We start from the raw sequence: 19072 nt of genomic DNA on the forward strand, positions 1-19072 counted from the left end.
CACTCATCACCATCGAGTACACCTGAACTTGGTTCTTGGTTTAAGTATCTTTGTTGAGCATACAAATGACAAAACTCTCTGAATGCTCTTGGCTGAGCATATTATTTTGGGGGAATAACAACATGACTCAACTTTGAAATTTTCCCAGACTTAACCCATTGTTCTTTTCCCTGTTTTTTTTCAACCGCACCCAGTATTTTCCCCAAATACTGTCAGACTGTGTTTCACTTCCTCAAAATACTTGTTGCATTATAAAAAGCCATGCTTCTCTAACTTCAAAACATTTTGACCCAACAGAGATGAACGACAACTTGCTTTATTCCAATCTTTCCTCTGATGAACAACAACACATCACAACATTGGTAAGTTTCATACATGATTAAACTGTTAATGAAAGCCTTGTATATGATTAATTATAGAATTAATTATTTATTTTCCTTTTTATTACAGCATTGTTTCCTACACTATTAAACTGTTACCAAAGGTCTTGTATATGATTAATTCCTCAATTGTGTGTGTGTATGTTTATGTATGCGAGTGGTGTTTATATATGTGAATGTGTGTACATATGTTGGTGTATGTGTGTGTGTGTGCGTGTGTGCATGTGTGCGTGTGTGTGCGCGTGTGTGTGTGTGTGTGTGTGTGTGTGTGTGTGTGTGTGTGTGTGTGTGTGTGTGTGTGTGTGTGTGTGTGTGTGTGTGTGTGTGTGTGTGTGTGTGTGTGTTTAAGTACTGTATATATTGTTGTGGTTGACCAAATTCGCAAACCACCATTCAGGTCCCTTAGGTGAGACATCTCGGTAAGTATATGTGTAGTTAGGCCCAAACCCGTGGTCTAGTGGGAATACATGTCATTTATGCGTGCTGCGACTCTTCACGATAGCCGTTTTTCTTTTACTATCTTTATTTTGGACCAACCACCATTATTACCACCACCAACCACGTCTCAACAGTCGTCGTGTGCGTCGTCGTCGTGTGCGTTGGAGTTGAGTGCAGTTGGGAAGTTCGCAGGAGGAAGAGTTCGGAGTTGGAGTCGGAGCGAAGAGGACGGAGCTGTGGAGAGGCGGTGGCGGCGAAGGCAGACGAGGGGGTGCTCGCGTCGGTGCCGGGAGCTGCACACCAGGGAGGCCGACGGCGCGACCTGGTCGAGGTGGAGACGCTCGTCGCGGGACCCGAGACAGAGTAAAAATCCTCCTTTCCCCGAGCATCAGCAACCCCCTCCTGTTTCCCCCCCCCCGCGCTGAGATAGTGCGACCAAGGGGGCCCCCTTCCCACCCCCTACCAGACACTGTCCGCGAGGCCCGCGGAGTTGAGGCACCATCGCCACTTCGCGCCTCATCACCAGACGGGTAGGCCCGACACGGTCTCGGCCCCAGGCCCGCCTACCCCCTCATCCTGGAGGGTGGTTCTCTTTTCTTTTGCTTTGGGAATGTGTGTTGTCGGCGCCGTCTGTGAAGTAAAATTGTATAAGTGTTGCCGTGTGCTCGCGTAATCGGTATTAGATCTGCATTGTCGCATTTGCTTTTTGTCTTCTTTTCTATGTGCTTTTGGTGGAATTGTATATGTGTGCTTTCCGTTCATCGCGAATAAATGTGCTTTATGTTGAACTGCTTTCCCGCTTCGCTTCGTCATTTCTCTCATTGAATCCTCATCTTGCTTCACGTAAAGGGTTGGTAGTGGGCTGAATACGCCCGATAATTAATCGAACCGTCGAGGCCGACGATAACACCGCTCGGTTATCCCGATAGTACGGAACGGGTCGCTTAAGTGGCCCGTGTCCGAAGTCGACCTGCGGCGAGGTGCGATCGCCCGGTCTACCCTCCGTGTGGGTACTTAGGTTGGTCGAATTTGGCGAGCAACCCTATCCCATGCGGGGGCCGATTGGCTCGATCGCGGTGAGACCGAAAGGTCCACCCGTGACTGGTTCCCGGCGTTAGTCCGAGAGGGTCACGACTGGATTGTCCGTCCGGTGGGCGACGTGCCGCGATTCGAGTTACGTGGCCGTCAGCACGCCGGCGGGCGCGAATCCGTAACACTGGTGTCAGGTCGTGCGATACAAATCCATCGCCCTCCTCGCGGCACTGGTATCGGAGAACAGGAAAACGGGCTCTCCTGTCTCCAGCTAAATTCACGGGAATCGGTCCAGGGGTGAGAGAAGCGACCCCCGATTCCCTCCAAATTACGAGCGATTCAAATTAACCCTTTAAGAGAAGCAAGATGGCGTCTCAAGGCGAGCGGGAGCCGGGGGTATTAGAAATGTATATGTGTAGTAATGTAGAATCCATGGTCCAGGATGAAATCCCCGTGCAGGAAATGTTGGTTGTACAGGAAAACGAACTCGCCCAACTGAACCCAGAGCCCGAAATGGGTGCGGCAGCGGCCGCGGTGTATGACACCTCCCCTCCCCCTCTCCACCAAAACCCTTCCCCGACCCCTGCCGAAACGGCTCACCCAAGCGCACCCGACATGGCCCAGCTATTCACCATGCTGGCACAAATGAATGCGGAAATGACAGCGAAGATGAATGCGAACATGAACAAGCAAAAGGACGAAGTAAAAACGAGGATGGATGCGAATACACAACAAATAAATGCGGATATGAAAGACGAAATGAAAGGCATGAACGAAAGGATGGATACAAATACAAATGAAATGAAAAACGAAATGAACAAGCAAATAAACGGAATGGAAGCAAACATGAAGGAGGAAATGAAAGAGCTGCGGGGTGAGACGCAGAACATGGGCCGATGCCTGCAGGCGGGCATGAAGGCAGTGAGCAGGGAGCTGGGAATGGCGACTCCACGTGTGGGAGCAAACGAGCTGGAAGGGGGGGTGCAACGGCTGACAGGCCCGCGGTGGAGGCGGGTGAAAAAATAATTCGGGGGGCGTGTTGGGCGAGGGTCGTGACGATGACCGAAAGGGAAAAATTAAATGGGGAGACCAAAACGTGTGAGACGAGACACGAGGTGACGACAACGGAAATAATAGTTGAGACAAGGGAGGTAAAGGGTGAAGAGTTGGCAGAGACACGGGAGATGGGAACGATAGAGGGAAGACTGCACGATGAAGACGGGGTAAGTGACGCATACACACACACAGAGGTCGTGGAGGACAATGGGGGTGAGCTCGCGGACTGGGTGGAGGCCCGGTGCGAGCAGCTGGATGGCCTCCTCCAGGAACGAGGGGAGGGAGTATGCCCCCTTGAGGCGAGTCACGACCAGGTGAGTTCGGTCGTGCTTTGCGAGGTTGAGGGGACGAGTGCTGTGGACGGGTGCACGGCGAGCTTGGGGGGTATAGAGGCCCCGGAGACCCTTGTGGGGACACAAATCCCCAGTGTGGTTGTCCCTGTGTGTGTGGTGCAAGGTGTGAGTGCGTCCCCGTGTGTGGAAGCGACCGCGTGTGTGAGTGGTGTGGTGGCGATGGTGCCAGAGTACGTGCTTCCCAGCACGCCGTGTGTGGATGAGGCACCGTGTGTGGAAGAGGCCGTGTGTGTGGATGGAACGGCCAGTGTGGATGAGGCACCGCGGGTGAGTTCCCCCGCGTGTGTGAGTGAGGGACGGTGTGTGGATGAAACACCGCGGTTGAGTGCCCCCGCGTGTGTGAGTGAGGCACGGTGTATGGATGAGGCACCGCGGGTGAGTGCCCCCGCGTGTGTGGGTGAGGCACGGTGTGTGGATGAGGCACCGCGGATGAGTGCCCCCGCGTGTGTGGATGAGGCACCGCGGTTGAGTGCCCCCGCGTGTGTGAGTGGTATGGTTTGTGTGAGGGAAATGGCACGAGTGAGTGAACGGCCGAGTTCAAGGGAGACAGTGTGTGTGAGAGAGCGGTATGTGAGGGAGATGTCGGTTGGCATGCGGGAGCACGCAGCCGCGTCTCCCGGGGTGAGTTTGATGGTGTGGAGTGTGAGCGTCGGAACACGCAGGTGTGCGTGGGTCGAATGGCGACGACGACGGCGACATGTGAAGAAAGAAAGCCGAGTAGCGGCTGTAGTTCTTTCGGGGACCGTGCCGGGTTCACCCAGCAGTGAGCACGAGGTTCGTGCTGTGCAACGCACGAGACCGCCACGTGCTCGCTTGCGGGAATGAAGTCCCGGTCCGGAAACGCACGCGGTGGATTTGCCGACCCGCGGACGGACAAAGTTTAGGCAGGTAAACGGATTTGGACCGGACGGGTTCTCCACGCGATCGTGTGTGTTAAGCTCCAACGGGCAAAGCACATGTGTTCGCGTGGGGAACCCCTCGAGATGTGGGGCTTGTGTTTTTTTTTATGCGCACGGTGACGCCATGGCTGCACGTGGGGTTGGAATCCGGCAAGAGGGGTATCTCTGCCGGATGGTACCGTCCAAGGAGGGACGAGGAACACGTGCAGCTGCATGACATCACGGGCAGGTGCAAAGTGCGCGAGTTGCCGCGCTGGTGATGCGCATGGAAAAAAAAAAAAAAAAAAAAAAACAAGTCTCACTTTCGGGTGCACAGGATTCCTGGGCAAGGGGTGGAAGACCCCCTTACCCGGGGCACAGGATGGAAACTAGTTAGGGGGAAGGGTTAGCTTAGTTAGACCGACTTCATGGGGCAGAGGTAAGTCCTCATGGAGTCCGTGGAATGGATTAGTTAGAGGGATTGTAGCCAGATTTAGGTTGAGTAAATAATTTTTGGGATTATTTGGAGACAGTGACAGACTTTGGATGTGTAGTGGGGACGTAGCTTAGCTACATAGTGTTAAAAGGAACGTGCTGTAGTTTAAGGGACGACGTGGGAGCACGAGTTAGTTAGGGGATGCAGATAGAAGGATGGCAGAGTTCAGCGGTGAGTGTGTTGAAGAGTTGGTGAGTGAAGTGGAAGCATGTGCTTGGTGAGTGAGTGAGGCCAGCGGGTCTGTGTGAGTGGAGCGAATGGGGAATGCATGGTGCGATGAGTGATTGGGGGGAGGAGTGACTCCCGCCCAAGGGACCCCCGGGGTCAGTGTAGAGTGAGTTAGCTGGGTTAGTCAAATTAACAAAAATGGAGGTTGTTTTGCTGTTGGTGGGAATGTAGGCTCGAAACCCGTTTGGAGGGGTGCAGGAGCCCTGTTGACGGGTTGGGAGCGTGGCTGCGAAAGGTGAGTATCGCTGAGTGGGTACCCCGGGCACCAGGCTAGTCGGCCGCGGTAGACCATGGGCCCATGGGGGGCCGGGATAGAGTAGTGGGCACGGGTGCGCCTGCTTGGTGCGGGGGCCCAGGGCACCATTAGCCACGTGGGCAGTGTTGTGGGCACGGGTGACCCTCGGAAAGGGGCCCGGGAAGCCAGCCTGCCACGTGTGCGTTTCAGGGGAGGTGCCATGGGGGGCACTCCCCGGTGTTAGGGAGCAGGAAGGCTCGGAGGCAGTGTAGTGCCCGGGGGTGCCATAGCGGGAGATTCGGCAGAGGGTCGTGCCTGCCAAAGGGAGCCACGTGTCCCAGCCAGGAGACCGTGTGAGGGCACGGAGAGAAAATTGGGGGGGCGAGGCCCGAAATTGTGAGGACACCAACACAGGCGACGGGAATCTGGGTTGATAGAACCAATAGTTTAAGCGAGAGGCGCTTGTTGAAAGCCCCGGGGTAGTTTAACAGTTAAATGGTTAGGGTAGATTAGGAGATGTACCCCTCCGCACCATCCATCCCCTCGCTGTCGTTGTGGGCCGCTGGACCCACTTTGGTTATAGATCGCCGAACTCTGGGGAGGCCATTCTGAGGCTTCGTTGGGCCTCGGCACAGGACGTTAGCTCTCCCTTATTCCCCTCCGGGAAGGGAATGTAGGGGTTGGGAGTAGGCTAGGTGACAGGATAGGTTAGCCGAACAAGGACAGTACAGGGGGTTAGGGGACGATTTATAGTGGGGAAGTAAAAATAAAAATAAATAAGTTGGGGCTAAATTGGTTTTTCACAAATTAAGGGAGTGGGTATGTACAGTGACAGGCAAAGGCGATAGGTTGGGAGGGAGACAGGTAGGTAGGTCCGAGCCCGCCTTCCAAGTGGCCAGCACCACCGCACTCCCTCCACCAACCTCCACTGAACGGCAAAAGCTGGCCAGCTTCATCTGCTGGCTGTGTTGCTGCAAGGCCTGTGCCATCGGCTGGCCGTGTTTTGCTTCAAGGCCTGTGCCGGCCAGTTCATCTGCCGGCTGTGTTTGCCTGCAACGGCCTTCTTCTGCGGGCTGTGTTTGCCTGCTCACCTTTGCCATGCCATGCCCACTGCCCACGTTCACCAGCCCCGTTCAATTTTTGCTTTGCCCCCCCCCCCTGTTCATTTCCATGTGCGCCAGGATCCGCAAGGCAACAGTTTGCAAGCTGCGAGAACTGCCCTGTTGGCAGCTACAACACGGGCCTGCAGTGGCGGCCCGTGCACCGTGTTTGTGTTCATCCATCCATTCGTTGTGTTCATTGCGTGTGCCACTTGAGCTGGCACGGAGACTGCATTTGTGCAGCCCATGCACCATTGTGGTTCACTGAGTTCAGTTCAAACCATTCATCCATCCATTCGTTGTGCTCATTGCGTGTGCCACTTGAGCTGGCACGGAGACTGCGTTTGTGCAGCCCATGCACCGTTGTGGTTCACTGCGTTCAGTTCAAAAAGGGAAGGCCTTGGACTGCGTGTGAGCAGCCAGCCACGTTCCCTGTCACCTTCATTGTTTTGAGCCAGAGACTGCATGCGAGCAGCCTGGTTCCCTGTTAACTGCTTTCTTTTTGCAGAGCTCATTGATCCTGGGCCATGGTTTAGTGTAAAATTTGTAAGTTAAGGTTAAGATGTACTGTAAATATGAGTGCGCCCCCGGCATGTCTGTCCTAGCGCCGGCAATTTTATTTAAGTCGTCCGTGTGAGTGAGTTTGTTTAGGTAGTTACGCAGCCCTCAGGTTATTTATTTTGGGGACACGAATACCATGAATGTCGCACTCAGGGATCCGTAGGTAAAATGTACTTGGGGAAAACTACACATGATGGCACACGAAAATTTGACGACTCGGGACGAGTCTGTAAAAAGGGGAGGGGGTAGTGTTGTGGTTGACCAAATTCGCAAACCACCATTCAGGTCCCTTAGGTGAGATATCTCGGTAAGTATATGTGTAGTTAGGCCCAAACCCGTGGTCTAGTGGGAATACATGTCATTTATGCGTGCTGCGACTTCAGGATAGCCGTTTTTCTTTTACTATCTTTATTTTGGACCAACCGCCATTATTCCCACCACCAACCACGTCTCAACAGTCGTCGTGTGCGTCGTCGTCGTGTGCGTTGGAGTTGAGTGCAGTTGGGAAGTTCGCAGGAGGAAGAGTTCGGAGTTGGAGTCGGAGCGTAGAGGACGGAGCTGTGGAGAGGCGGCGGCGGCGAAGGCAGACGAGGGGGTGCTCGCGTCGGTGCCGGGAGCTGCACACCAGGGAGGCCGACGGCGCGACCTGGTCGAGGTGGAGACGCTCGTCGCGGGACCCGAGACAGAGTAAAAATCCTCCTTTCCCCGAGCATCAGCAACCCCCTCCTGTTTCCCCCCGCGCTGAGATAGTGCGACCAAGGGGGCCCCCTTCCCACCCCCTACCAGACACTGTCCGCGAGGCCCGCGGAGTTGAGGCACCATCGCCACTTCGCGCCTCATCATCAGACGGGTAGGCCCGACACGGTCTCGGCCCCAGGCCCGCCTACCCCCTCATCCTGGAGGGTGGTTCTCTTTTCTTTTGCTTTGGGAATGTGTGTTGTCGGCGCCGTCTGTGAAGTAAAATTGTATAAGTGTTGCCGTGTGCTCGCGTAATCGGTATTAGATCTGCATTGTCGCATTTGCTTTTTGTCTTCTTTTCTATGTGCTTTTGGTGGAATTGTATATGTGTGCTTTCCGTTCATCGCGAATAAATGTGCTTTATGTTGAACTGCTTTCCCGCTTCGCTTCCTCATTTCTCTCATTGAATCCTCATCTTGCTTCACGTAAAGGGTCGGTAGTGGGCTGAATACGCCCGATAATTAATCGAACCGTCGAGGCCGACGATAACACCGCTCGGTTATCCCGATAGTACGGAACGGGTCGCTTAAGTGGCCCGTGTCCGAAGTCGACCTGCGGCGAGGTGCGATCGCCCGGTCTACCCTCCGTGTGGGTACTTAGGTAGGTCGAATTTGGCGAGCAACCCTATCCCACGTGGGGGCCGATTGGCTCGATCGCGGTGAGACCGAAAGGTCCACCCGTGACTGGTTCCCGGCGTTAGTCCGAGAGGGTCACGACTGGATTGTCCGTCCGGTGGGCGACGTGCCACGATTCGAGTTACGTGGCCGTCAGCACGCCGGCGGGCGCGAATCCGTAACAATATATATGTGTGTGGTGTTTATACATGTGTGTACGTTTATGTATGTGTATGTGTGTACATATGTTGGTGTATGTGTGTGTGTGTGTGTGTGTGTGTGTGTGTGTGTGTGTGTGTGTGTGTGTGTGTGTGTGTGTGTGTACTGTATATGTATGTGTGTGGTGTTTATATATGTGTGTTTGTACGTATGACCTTCAAACATACGTACAACAAACATAAAGACCTTCCTTATGGAGCTGAAAAAGAGATCCCCAATCAAGAGCTATTCAGTTGTTATCAACAACATTTCTTTAGTTCTTCAAATGAGTTTAAATATATTCCGACAGCTAAATTACAAACAACATTGTTTAATAAAGAGAAGTATGTGTTAATCAAATAAATCTAAATCAATTTATATAAGCAGGACTACAAGTTTAAAAGGTACATAGGACACGACAGTTTAGTCAAAGTCATTGGTTAGGTAAATATATTGATTATAATGCAAGGATGAGAACAAAGGTGAATAATGATTTTGAAAAGGACTTTCACAGGTTGATGAATAATTCTGTATTTGGTAAAACAATGGAAAATATAAGGAATTGCCAAAATGTAAGACTTGCTCCAACTTGGGAGCAGGTGGAGAAGTTGATAAAGAAACCAAACTTTAAAAGAGCAGAAATATTTACAGATAATTTTTTTGCTGTTCATTTTAATAAAGAGAGTATAAAGATGGATAAACCAATATATGTGGGAACATCAGTTTTAGATCTTTCAAAGTATAATGTATGATTACTTTTTTGATAATCTAAAGAAAAGATATGGTGAGAATATTATATTGCGATTTATGGATACGGATAGCTTCATACTGGAGATAACGACAGATGATGTTAATATGGATATGAAAGAAAATGAAGATATTTATGACACATATAATTATGATCCTAATAACCCACTCTTTTTGAATCAGAATAAAAAGGTTATTGGTAAATTTAAAGATGAATTAGGTGAAAAGCTGCAAAGTGAATTTGTAGGTGTCAGATCAAGGGTATATGCTTATAAATACTTAACTGGAGAGTTAAATGAATTCAAATGTGAAAAGAAATTTAACGGTCTAAAGAAGAGTGTATTAAAAGAGACCATGAACTTTCAACATTACCTTGAATGTATATGGAAGAGAAATTATAAGATCTTATTAGAAATTATAAACATGAAATATTCTCAGAGACCATTAGTAAGAATGCTCTAACAGCATTTGATGATAAAAGATATATGAGTGATGGAATAAATACATTACCTTATTGGTTTAAAGGGATTACCTTATTACATTACCATGACCTTGTACATTATTACCTATAATTATACAATTTCACCTTTATTTTTTTATACAAATATTATTATGCAAAAATAACATACAAATTCATTTATACAAATAAATGAAATAATACCTTAATACAAATACATTACAATATACAAATACATGACAAATTATACAAATACATTACCTTAATACATTACCATTACCTTATTGGTTTAAATACAAGTATTAATAATATATTTTTTTTTAATGGTTCTTTCCTTTTCCTTGTCTTTGACATGATATAAGTTATAAAAAAATTTATTCTCAAGACAAAGAGTTTAAAATTGACAGACTTCCTGCATAATTTCTTCTCAACCCAAGAGTTAAAATAATGGTGTATCTAATGTGAATCTTCTATGCATCTTCTGTGAATTTTTTTTTTTTTATCTCAAGCCAAAGAGTAAAACATTTGTCAATATTATACGAAAATTTTATCTCAAGCCAAAGAGTTAAATATTGGTAATATTACTATGAACAATTTCATCTCTTGCTAAGAGATTAACTAGCTTTCTTCTGTGGTGTCCATTGCTTGTGGAGGTAATTAGCACAACAATCCACCTCATCTATGAGTGGTATCAAAATGTGGTGCCCCTCAGGAGATGCTCAGACGAGCATTAAGAGAGGTTTGTCATTTCTCTGCTCAACGAAGATACTTAATTCAAGAACCAAGTTCAGGTATACCCGATGGTGATGAGTGTTATTAGAAAATTAGGTTATTCCCAAGAATAAAACAAACAAATATTTATATGATCTCTAATGTGTACCAGTTTGAAAAGGAGAAATATGAGCGAGCATAAGTGAGTGAATATTGCCATTTTGAGAGCAGCAACTGTGGTCAAGTGATTCTCATCCTGCTTACAGGGGAATTCTTGCATTGCGTTTCTCCAAGCCTGCCCCTTGGTGTACTGCAGTAGAGCGGAAGGTGCTGGGCTCTCAACAGAGGAGTCCAATGTGATGACCCGCTGGGCTGGTTACTTTGAGCAGCTGGACCAGGCTGATCCACCAGCTGGGTATTAAGGGGGGGCTGGGGGGATGAGAGAGAGGTCAGGCCAGATTAGATCTGTGACTTGCTACAGGTAAACCTGTACTAACCTGTTTCATGGTCGGGTTGTCGGCGACTAAACTGTCTCCTCCACCAGGTTTCCTGTTGAGGAGGGTGTATAGACATGGACACCCAGCAGGATTAAAAACAAAACCTGTCAAAGGGTGGAGAAGGTCCTTGTGAGCCAACCATTCACATGTAGTGCCCAACTCTGTCTGCGGATGTCCTCCTGCAGTTGAGCTACCTCTTTTTTAGGAGTTCAGTGGCAGGATTTGCAATACGGCCATCATAAAACATTTCACTCCACAAAACACAAAAACACAAAGAAATCTGAAAACCCACTCCATGGGAGTACCTCCTCTGCAGTTGCCTTCCGCAGGGCAGCTCACCGGATGAAGGGATTGGGGCAAAGTCTTCGGGACCTCCACTTTTTGATGATAGGAGGAAAACCACGGGATAACCCTCCCGGGTCAGATTGCAGTCGTGTGTGTTGGGTTGGTGCTGAGGTGTCGTCCACCAGATGGCCGTCTCCTTGGGTTAACCTGAGGCAGTGCCTTCGGTTAGGTGTCTGGAATGTCCTATCCCGAAGAGAGGATGAGCACCTGTCTGTTATCATCTGACCTCAAGTGTTTGAACATCAGTATTGCAGCAATCTCTGATGGTCAGAGCCCGGATAGTGGTGAGCTCATGGTGGGTGGTTACCCCGACTATTTATCTAATCGTTCTGGTGGTTACCATGCCCATGGAGTTGTTGTAGCTCTGTTCAATAAGCTAACTACAATGATAATTGAGGAAACACCGATCAACGAACGTATTATGAGACTTGGGATTTGTCACTCATTGGATGTTGTTTCCCTTGTCTCTCTGTATGCTCTGACTAAGACAAGTGATCTCTCTGTGAAGGACACATTCTAGGCCATGCTTGAGTCTGTGATTGAACAGTACCCCAGGTGAGACACTCTTCTAGTCTTGGGGGATTTCAATGTATCAACTGGAACTGATAGGGATGGTTATGAGACATTTGTTGGTCCCCATGGGTCTGGAACTGTAAACCATAATTGCAATAAGTTCCTTGACTTTGTAAGAGGTCATGGATTTAGGATGGCTGGTTCATCGTTTTAGCACCCACATGCTCATCGCTGGACTTGGCATTCCAACACTGGTGGTGTGACAAAGGAGATTGACCATGTGTTTGTTGATGGTCGCTGGAGGATGATGCAGATCTGCAGGGTCTACCTGGAGAGCTCAGTTTCTCTATACTGACCACAGGCTTGTGGAAGCAAATCTGAAGTTTCAGCTTAAATGTGTGAGAATGGTACCATCCCAGCCTTGGCTGGATGTTGGCAAGCTCAAGGATAAGAGTGTAGCTGAGGAGTTTGCGAACAGGTTGAGAGGGGATTTGGGGGGGGGGGGGTCTGGGTGCTTTGGAGAATCCTGAACAGTTGTGAAGTGCCTTCATGACCACCATCCTTAATGTTGCCGGTGGATGTCTTGGAACGCACCGTCAGGCAAAGAGGAGTTTTGTATCTCCAGGGACACTGGACACTATTGACCAGAGGTGCAGGGCCAGGCTGAATGGCAGAGCTGAGCTGTCCAGGGAGCTGAGGCGTAAAACTGTACGTGCGCTAAGGGTGGACAAGGAGGCCTATGTGTGAGGAAACTGTGAGAGGGTAGAGCATCACTTGTGGTCAAGTGTTTATCATCCAGCTTACAGGGGAATTCATGCATTGCGTTCCAGAGGGTTATTGGCTCTTGACAAAGGAGCCCAAAGTGAAGACCCGCTGGGCAAGTTACTTAGAGCAGCTGTACCATTCTGATCCACCAGCTGTTGAGATGTCAAGGGTGTTACTATCACTGTTGCTGACCCTCCAATCAACTGTGATCCACCTTCGTTTGTGGAAGCACATACTGCGGTGAACCCGTTGAAATGGGGTAAAGCTCCTGGATTTGTGGCATCCATCCTGAACTTCTCAAGGCTGGTGGAAATGCTGCACTCATGTCATTGCATGCACTTCTGTGCTCTGCCTGGAACACAAGCATCATCAAAACTAACTGGAAGAGGGGCCTTGATGTCCCTCTCTGGAAAGAGAAAGGTGATCATCAGGACTGCAATAACTGCTGAGGGGTGACGCTGCTCTCAGTGCCAGGCAAGATCTTTGCTCGGATAATTCTTCATTGGGTTCACCACCATCTGCTTGAGCACCAGCACCCACAGCAGTCAGGCTTTACACCAAAGAGGTCAACGACTGACTGTATCCTTGCCCTTTAGGTCCTCACAGAATGTAGATGAGAGTTTTGGCAGGGTCTGCTTGCAGCCTATGTTGATCTCTGCAGAATATTTGATTCAATGAATCGGTATGACCTCTGGAGGATTATTGGTCTTGGTTGGGTGCCACCAAAAATGATCGATCTGATGTCTGAACGATACTCTCATACTGAGAGTGTTATGAGATGTGGTGATAACATCTCCGACTTATTTCTAGTTTTAACTGGAGTTTGTAAGGGGTGTGTTCTGGCCCCCACACTTTTCTGCACTTGTATGGACCTAATTCTGGGGAGGATGTCAGAGAGTTCAAGCTGCGGTGAATCGTTTGGGAATGTCAAGATCTCTGACCTTGATTTCGCAGATGATGCAGTCATCTTTGCGGAGACTCGAGATATCCTGGGTCAAAACGAAGATTCAGGCATTCAATGGCATCTTGGATGCTGCACCCTTGTCAATATTATACGATGATAAAATGGTGAGGATGTTGAGGTCACGGAGATATTCACTTATCTTGGCAATGATATTCATGTCTCTGCTGGCTGTGAGCCAGAGGTCAATAAGCGTCTGTGTTGGACCTGGGGAGTCATGGATTCAGTCAATCATGGAGCGTGGTGCTCTCAGTATCTGCGCAAAAGGATGAAAGTCTGAGTCTTCAGGTTCTTCGTGCTTACAGTCTTAATCTACAGATGTGTGGCTTGGACTCTGACCAGGGATCTGAGATGGAGACCTAATTCCTTTAGTACCAGGTCTCTTCAGAGATTCCTTGGCTATTGCTCATCAGACTTTGTGTCAAAGAAGTGGTTGCTGACAGAGACTCAAATGAGATTTGTTATCTACATAGTCCTAGATCATCAGCTGTGGCTGAATGGACATGTGGCTCGTTTTCCTGATGCTGATCCAGCTCACTAGATTCTCTCAACGAGGGAGCATCGTGAGTGGAGGAGGCCAATGGGCTGACCACATGCCTCGTAGTTGCAGCAGGTTGATCAGCATCTCAAGGAGATGGGGATGGGCCAGACATCTACCTGGGGGATGGTGAGATGGAGGCCCCTGGAATTCCGGCGAAAAGTGAACACAGCGATGCTCTGCTCCGGCGCAAGCTCCCATTCCTGACCTAACCTGAGGGAGGCGAGGGAGGGAGAGAAAGGGAGGGGAGATGGAGGGGAGATAGAGGAGGTGAGAGGGCGGGGAAGCTCGGAGGGGCATAAGGGTGAGCACGAGGGGGGAGGTGGGGAGAGCGATTTACATCAAATGTTATACATTGCGGGAGGGAGGGTGCGAGGAGGAGGTGTGTGTGTGAGAGAGAGGAGAGAGAGGAGAGAGAGGAGAGAGAGGAGAGAGAGGAGAGAGAGGAGAGAGAGGAGAGAGAGGAGAGAGAGGAGAGAGAGGAGAGAGAGGAGAGAGAGGAGAGAGAGGAGAGAGAGGAGAGAGAGGAGAGAGAGGAGAGAGAGGAGAGAGAGGAGAGAGAGGAGAGAGAGGAGAGAGAGGAGAGAGAGAGAGAGAGAGGAGAGAGAGGAGAGAGAGGAGAGAGAGGAGAGAGAGGAGAGAGAGGAGAGAGAGGAGAGAGAGGAGAGAGAGAGAGAGAGAGAGAGAGAGAGAGAGAGAGAGAGAGAGAGAGAGAGAGAGAGAGAGAGAGAGAGAGAGAGAGAGAGAGAGAGAGAGAGAGAGAGAGAGAGAGAGATTATCAAAAAATAAGAAGAAGAGAGAAAGATGAGGCGTGGAGGTGGGGTTAGTAAAGAGAATACTTTATGTTTAATGACCAAACACACAGTCACACACAAAAAAATGTCAGAACAGCTGTATGCACAATGACACAACAGAGTTTGCAAAGTAATCAGCTGGCACATCTGCAAAAACTTTGATATCCCAGTTACAGAAAATTTGTGGGAACATGAACCAAAAGCAATCACTGAAAACGTTGAAGTAGCACTCGTGTACGACATAATGATCCCATCGAGCGTGAACATCCAAAACAAACCGTTGCAACCAGACATCATACTGAAGTACAAAAAAAAGAGAAGGCATTCCTGATTCCATCCATGAAGAGTGTGAAGAGTGTTGGTGCTGCCAAAGCAGTCTCCTTGGCTATTGGGCACAATCCTGGACAGGTCACCACTCTGACACAGGATACCAGCAAGCTGGCACTCATTATGCCAACATCAGAAGGACGACAGGCAAAATCAACCCCACCTGGTATTAATTTAACAAACAGCCAAGTGGGATTTGAACTTAGGATCTGAGGATCCCAAATCCACCACCCTAACCATGAAGCCAACTCCAGACATATACAAAAGCTCTGGCAACCAGAAAACAAAGTAAAGGGCTGTCGGAGATGAACTTGGACTCCTCATTTTGTGTTGATTCTTTTTGGGCTTTGTTGAGGTGTTAATACCAGTGATTTTGGACGAAACGTTGCAGACATCAAGAAAATGACCAAATACCAAGACCTCAAGAATGAAATGGAAAGATCCTGGAAGCTGAAGAATGCCCAATTTGTACTTGTGATAGATGGAACGACAGAAATGATGACAAAGAACTTCACAGAGATATTAAACATTGGGGCAATACCCCTGGACGCTCACCCGGTAGCAGCTGGATAAGATAACCAGGCAACAACTGGTAGGCATGGATGACCCACAAAATATATAATGGAGAAGAAAGTAAATAACTATGGATTTCTTCGTAATGCCATGAGCAAAACTTGGTACATCATGGGTGGTGAAGATGGTGGTCAAGTTTCATCAGAATTGCATGTGTAGTTTTGGAGAAGGAAGTAAATACATATTTTGGAGGACAACCCACCCCCCCTCCCCCCATAGAACCCCTTCGACCCCAATTTTTTTTAATGTCGTGAACAAACTTTAGTACATCACGGGTGGTGAAGATGGTGGTCAACTTTCATCAGATTTGGATGTGTAGTTTTGGATAAGAAAGAAAATAAACATTTTGATGGGCAGCCCCCCTTAAACCCCGTGAGAGCAAGATTTTTCGAATGTCATGAACAAACTTTGGTAGGTCATGGAAGATGAAGGTTGTAGTGAAGTTTCATCAGAATTGTGTGAGTCGTTACGGAGAAGAAAGCAAATCCCTCTTTTGGGGGGGGGTCAACACCCCCCCCCCCAATAAACTCCCTCTGTAGACCACTTCAGACCCCGTTTTTGTTTTTGTTTTATGCCATCACGGGTGATGAAGGTTGTGGTCAAATTTCATTGAAATTGCATGTGTCGTTTCTAAGAAGAAATTGCAAGCATTTGACGAACAACGGACGGACGACGTGCCATCCCATAAGCACCCCGGAACTACTTTACAGGTGAACTAGAAAAAACATCCATGGGAATATTATAACAAACGAACTGGAGTTGGAAGCTGTTCAGGGCTGTGCGACAATCCGAAAGAGAGCCCTCGACACAGAACTTTGAGAACAAAAAAACTTCACAGCTTGGTCCATGAATCGTGACCCCCTGACTGAAATGACAGTGGATGCTTTGAGCCCACCCTGGGAGGACTCTATTCAGGTCAGGTATGGAAGCATGTGCCAGAACAGCGCGTCGCTGCGTCCACTTTCCACCGGTACTCCAGGGTCCTCCGTCTGGCCATCCCCCAGGCAGATGCCAGGCCTATCCCCATCTCCTTGAGATGCCGGTCAACTGCTCCAACCATGAGGCACGTGGTCAGCCCATTGGCCTCCTCCAACTCACGAGACACCCTCGCTGAGAGAATCTGGTGAGCAGGATCAGCATCAGGAAAACGAGCCACATGTCCATACAGCCGCAATTGATGCTCACGGACCATGCAGGTAACAAATCTCATCCGAGTCTCTCTCAGCCACCGCTCGTTGGACACAAAATCCGACCAGCAATAGCCAAGAATTCTCCGAAGAGATCTGGTACCAAAGGAATTCAGTCTCCGTCTCAGATCCTTAGTCAGAGTCCAAGTTTCACATCCATAGAGCAAGACTGGAAGCACCAAGGACCTGAAGACTCGGACTTTCGTCCTCCCGCCCAGGTACCGGCAGCACCACACCCCATGATCCAGTGAATCCATGACTCCCCAGGCCTGACCCAGACGTCTATTGACCTCTGACTCGCAGCCAGCAGAGACATGAATATCACTGCCAAGGTAAGTGAATCTCTCCATGACCTCAACATCCTCACCACAAACAGACACAGACAGGACAGCAACATTCAAGATGTCATTGAAAGCCTGGATCTTAGTTTTGACCCAAGAAACCCATAATCCCAGTGGCTCTGACTCCTCATTCAGCACCTCGAGGGCCCCCAAAAGGATATCTAAAGTCTCTGCAAATATGACTGCATCATCTGCGAAATCAAGGTCCGAGATCTTGACATTCCCAAACGATGAACCGCAGCTCGATCTCTCCGACGTCCTCCCTAAAATCCAGTCCATACAAGTGCTGAAAGGTGTGGGGACCAGTACCCACCCCTGACAAACTCCAGTATACAACTGGAAATAAGTCAGAGATGGTACCACCACATTTCACTGCACTCTCAGTACCAGAGTAGAGTTCAGACATCAGATCGATCAGTTTTGGTGGCACCCCACGAAGACCAAGAATCCTCCAGAGGGCATCCCGATTCACTGAATCGAACGCTTTACAGAGATCAACATAGGCTGCAAGCAGCCCCTGCTGAAACTCCCATCTGCGTTCGGTGAGGACACGAAGAGAAAGGATACGGTCAATCGTTGACCTCTTTGGTGTAAAGCCTGACTGTTCTGGACGCTGGTGCTCAAGAAGATGGTGGCGAACCCTATCAAGAATTATCCGAGCAAAGACCTTGCCAGGCATTGAGAGCAGCGTCACCCCTCGGTAGTTGTTGCAGTCTTGGCGATCACCCTTCCCTTTCCAGACGATCCTAAAGAGAGCCGTCGACACAAAACTTTGAGAACAAGAAAACTTCACAGTTTGGTCCATGAATCGTGACCCTCTTACTGAAATGACAGTGGATGCTTTGAGCCTGCTCTGGGAAGACTCTATTCCACATTCTAAAACCCGCTTTTGTAGATATCAATCAACGACACACCACACACACACACACACACACACACACACACACACACACACACACACACACACACACACACACACACACACACACACACACACACACACACACACACACACACACACACACACACACACACACACACACACGCGCTTGGCCAATATTGGCAATTTTTCAGGAATCGGCAGATTGGAGTCAGTGTGATTACCAACTGCAGTATGTACGGCATACAACCCAGAAACCTTGAGTAGCTTTCACCAAAAAACAACGTTACATTTATTTAGATGTTTTAGGGAGATGTTCACAAACATTATTCTTTGTAAACAGCTGGGTGTGATGGGTGGAAAAGAAATTTGGCTCGGTAACTTAGAAAATACTTTAATACGGCAAACGGCTCAGAAATCGGGTATTGTTGAATATATTTTGCTTTGAAACTCACAAAGAGAAACATATAACCTTTGTAAAGCAAATCCGAGAACCAAATGCTTTAGAAACAGGTGTGAGGACAAAGGAAAACCTGAAAGAACCTCCATAAGATACGGGATGAAACTTTGCCACAACGGCTCCCGCAACAGGCATGGCATGTCCACACACCCGCAGAGAATCCATACAGATGCAAATATACCAATATGTACCACGTCCTTGTGTGCTGTGTATGTAACTCTACCTTGTAGTAACTGTCGACTGCACATCCCGATCAGGACACAAACTGTACTGTCTTGCTCGGTAAGTGGCTTAAGCACTCCAACGGAATGCCTGGCTTGGCAAGTGATTACCAATTGCCGTTGATACAACTATGCACTGGAAAATGCCCGTGCAATATCAGAATTGGACAAATCAACACCGTTTGGGGTAGTCGGAACTGCTGATACTGTCAAATCTGGAGCTTACATTTTGTAATTCTGGTTAGTTTAAAAGATTCTCTCGGTAATTCGTCTGCGCAAATGAAATAAAGTCACGAACACCGGTGTCTCCAGGCGTTTATAAGCATTGCAAAATACGCAGCAATTCATAGCCTTGATGAACAGACATTCAATAATATGAGTGAGGAAAGTGAAAAAAAAGTTTATCGTTAAGAAATCATTGCGGCCTGTACCAAGTCAGAGCATCATT

General features: G+C 48.6%; 1 long non-coding RNA gene across 1 annotated transcript in view; it reads left to right on the plus strand.

Moving 5' to 3' along the window:
• The first annotated feature begins 230 nt into the window (after positions 1 to 230).
• The window catches only part of LOC147035221 (uncharacterized), a 59548-nt gene continuing 40706 nt past the window's right edge, over positions 231 to 19072 (plus strand). The window contains exon 1 of the long non-coding RNA XR_015061816.1: positions 231 to 362. This is a non-coding gene — a long non-coding RNA (uncharacterized LOC147035221). The remainder of the gene's footprint in view (positions 363 to 19072) is intronic.

The sequence above is a fragment of the Eptatretus burgeri genome, chromosome 1 (assembly GCF_056783735.1).
Source record: "Eptatretus burgeri isolate ZD-2024b chromosome 1, Ebu_testis_v1, whole genome shotgun sequence".
Classification (NCBI taxonomy): domain Eukaryota; kingdom Metazoa; phylum Chordata; class Myxini; order Myxiniformes; family Myxinidae; genus Eptatretus; species Eptatretus burgeri.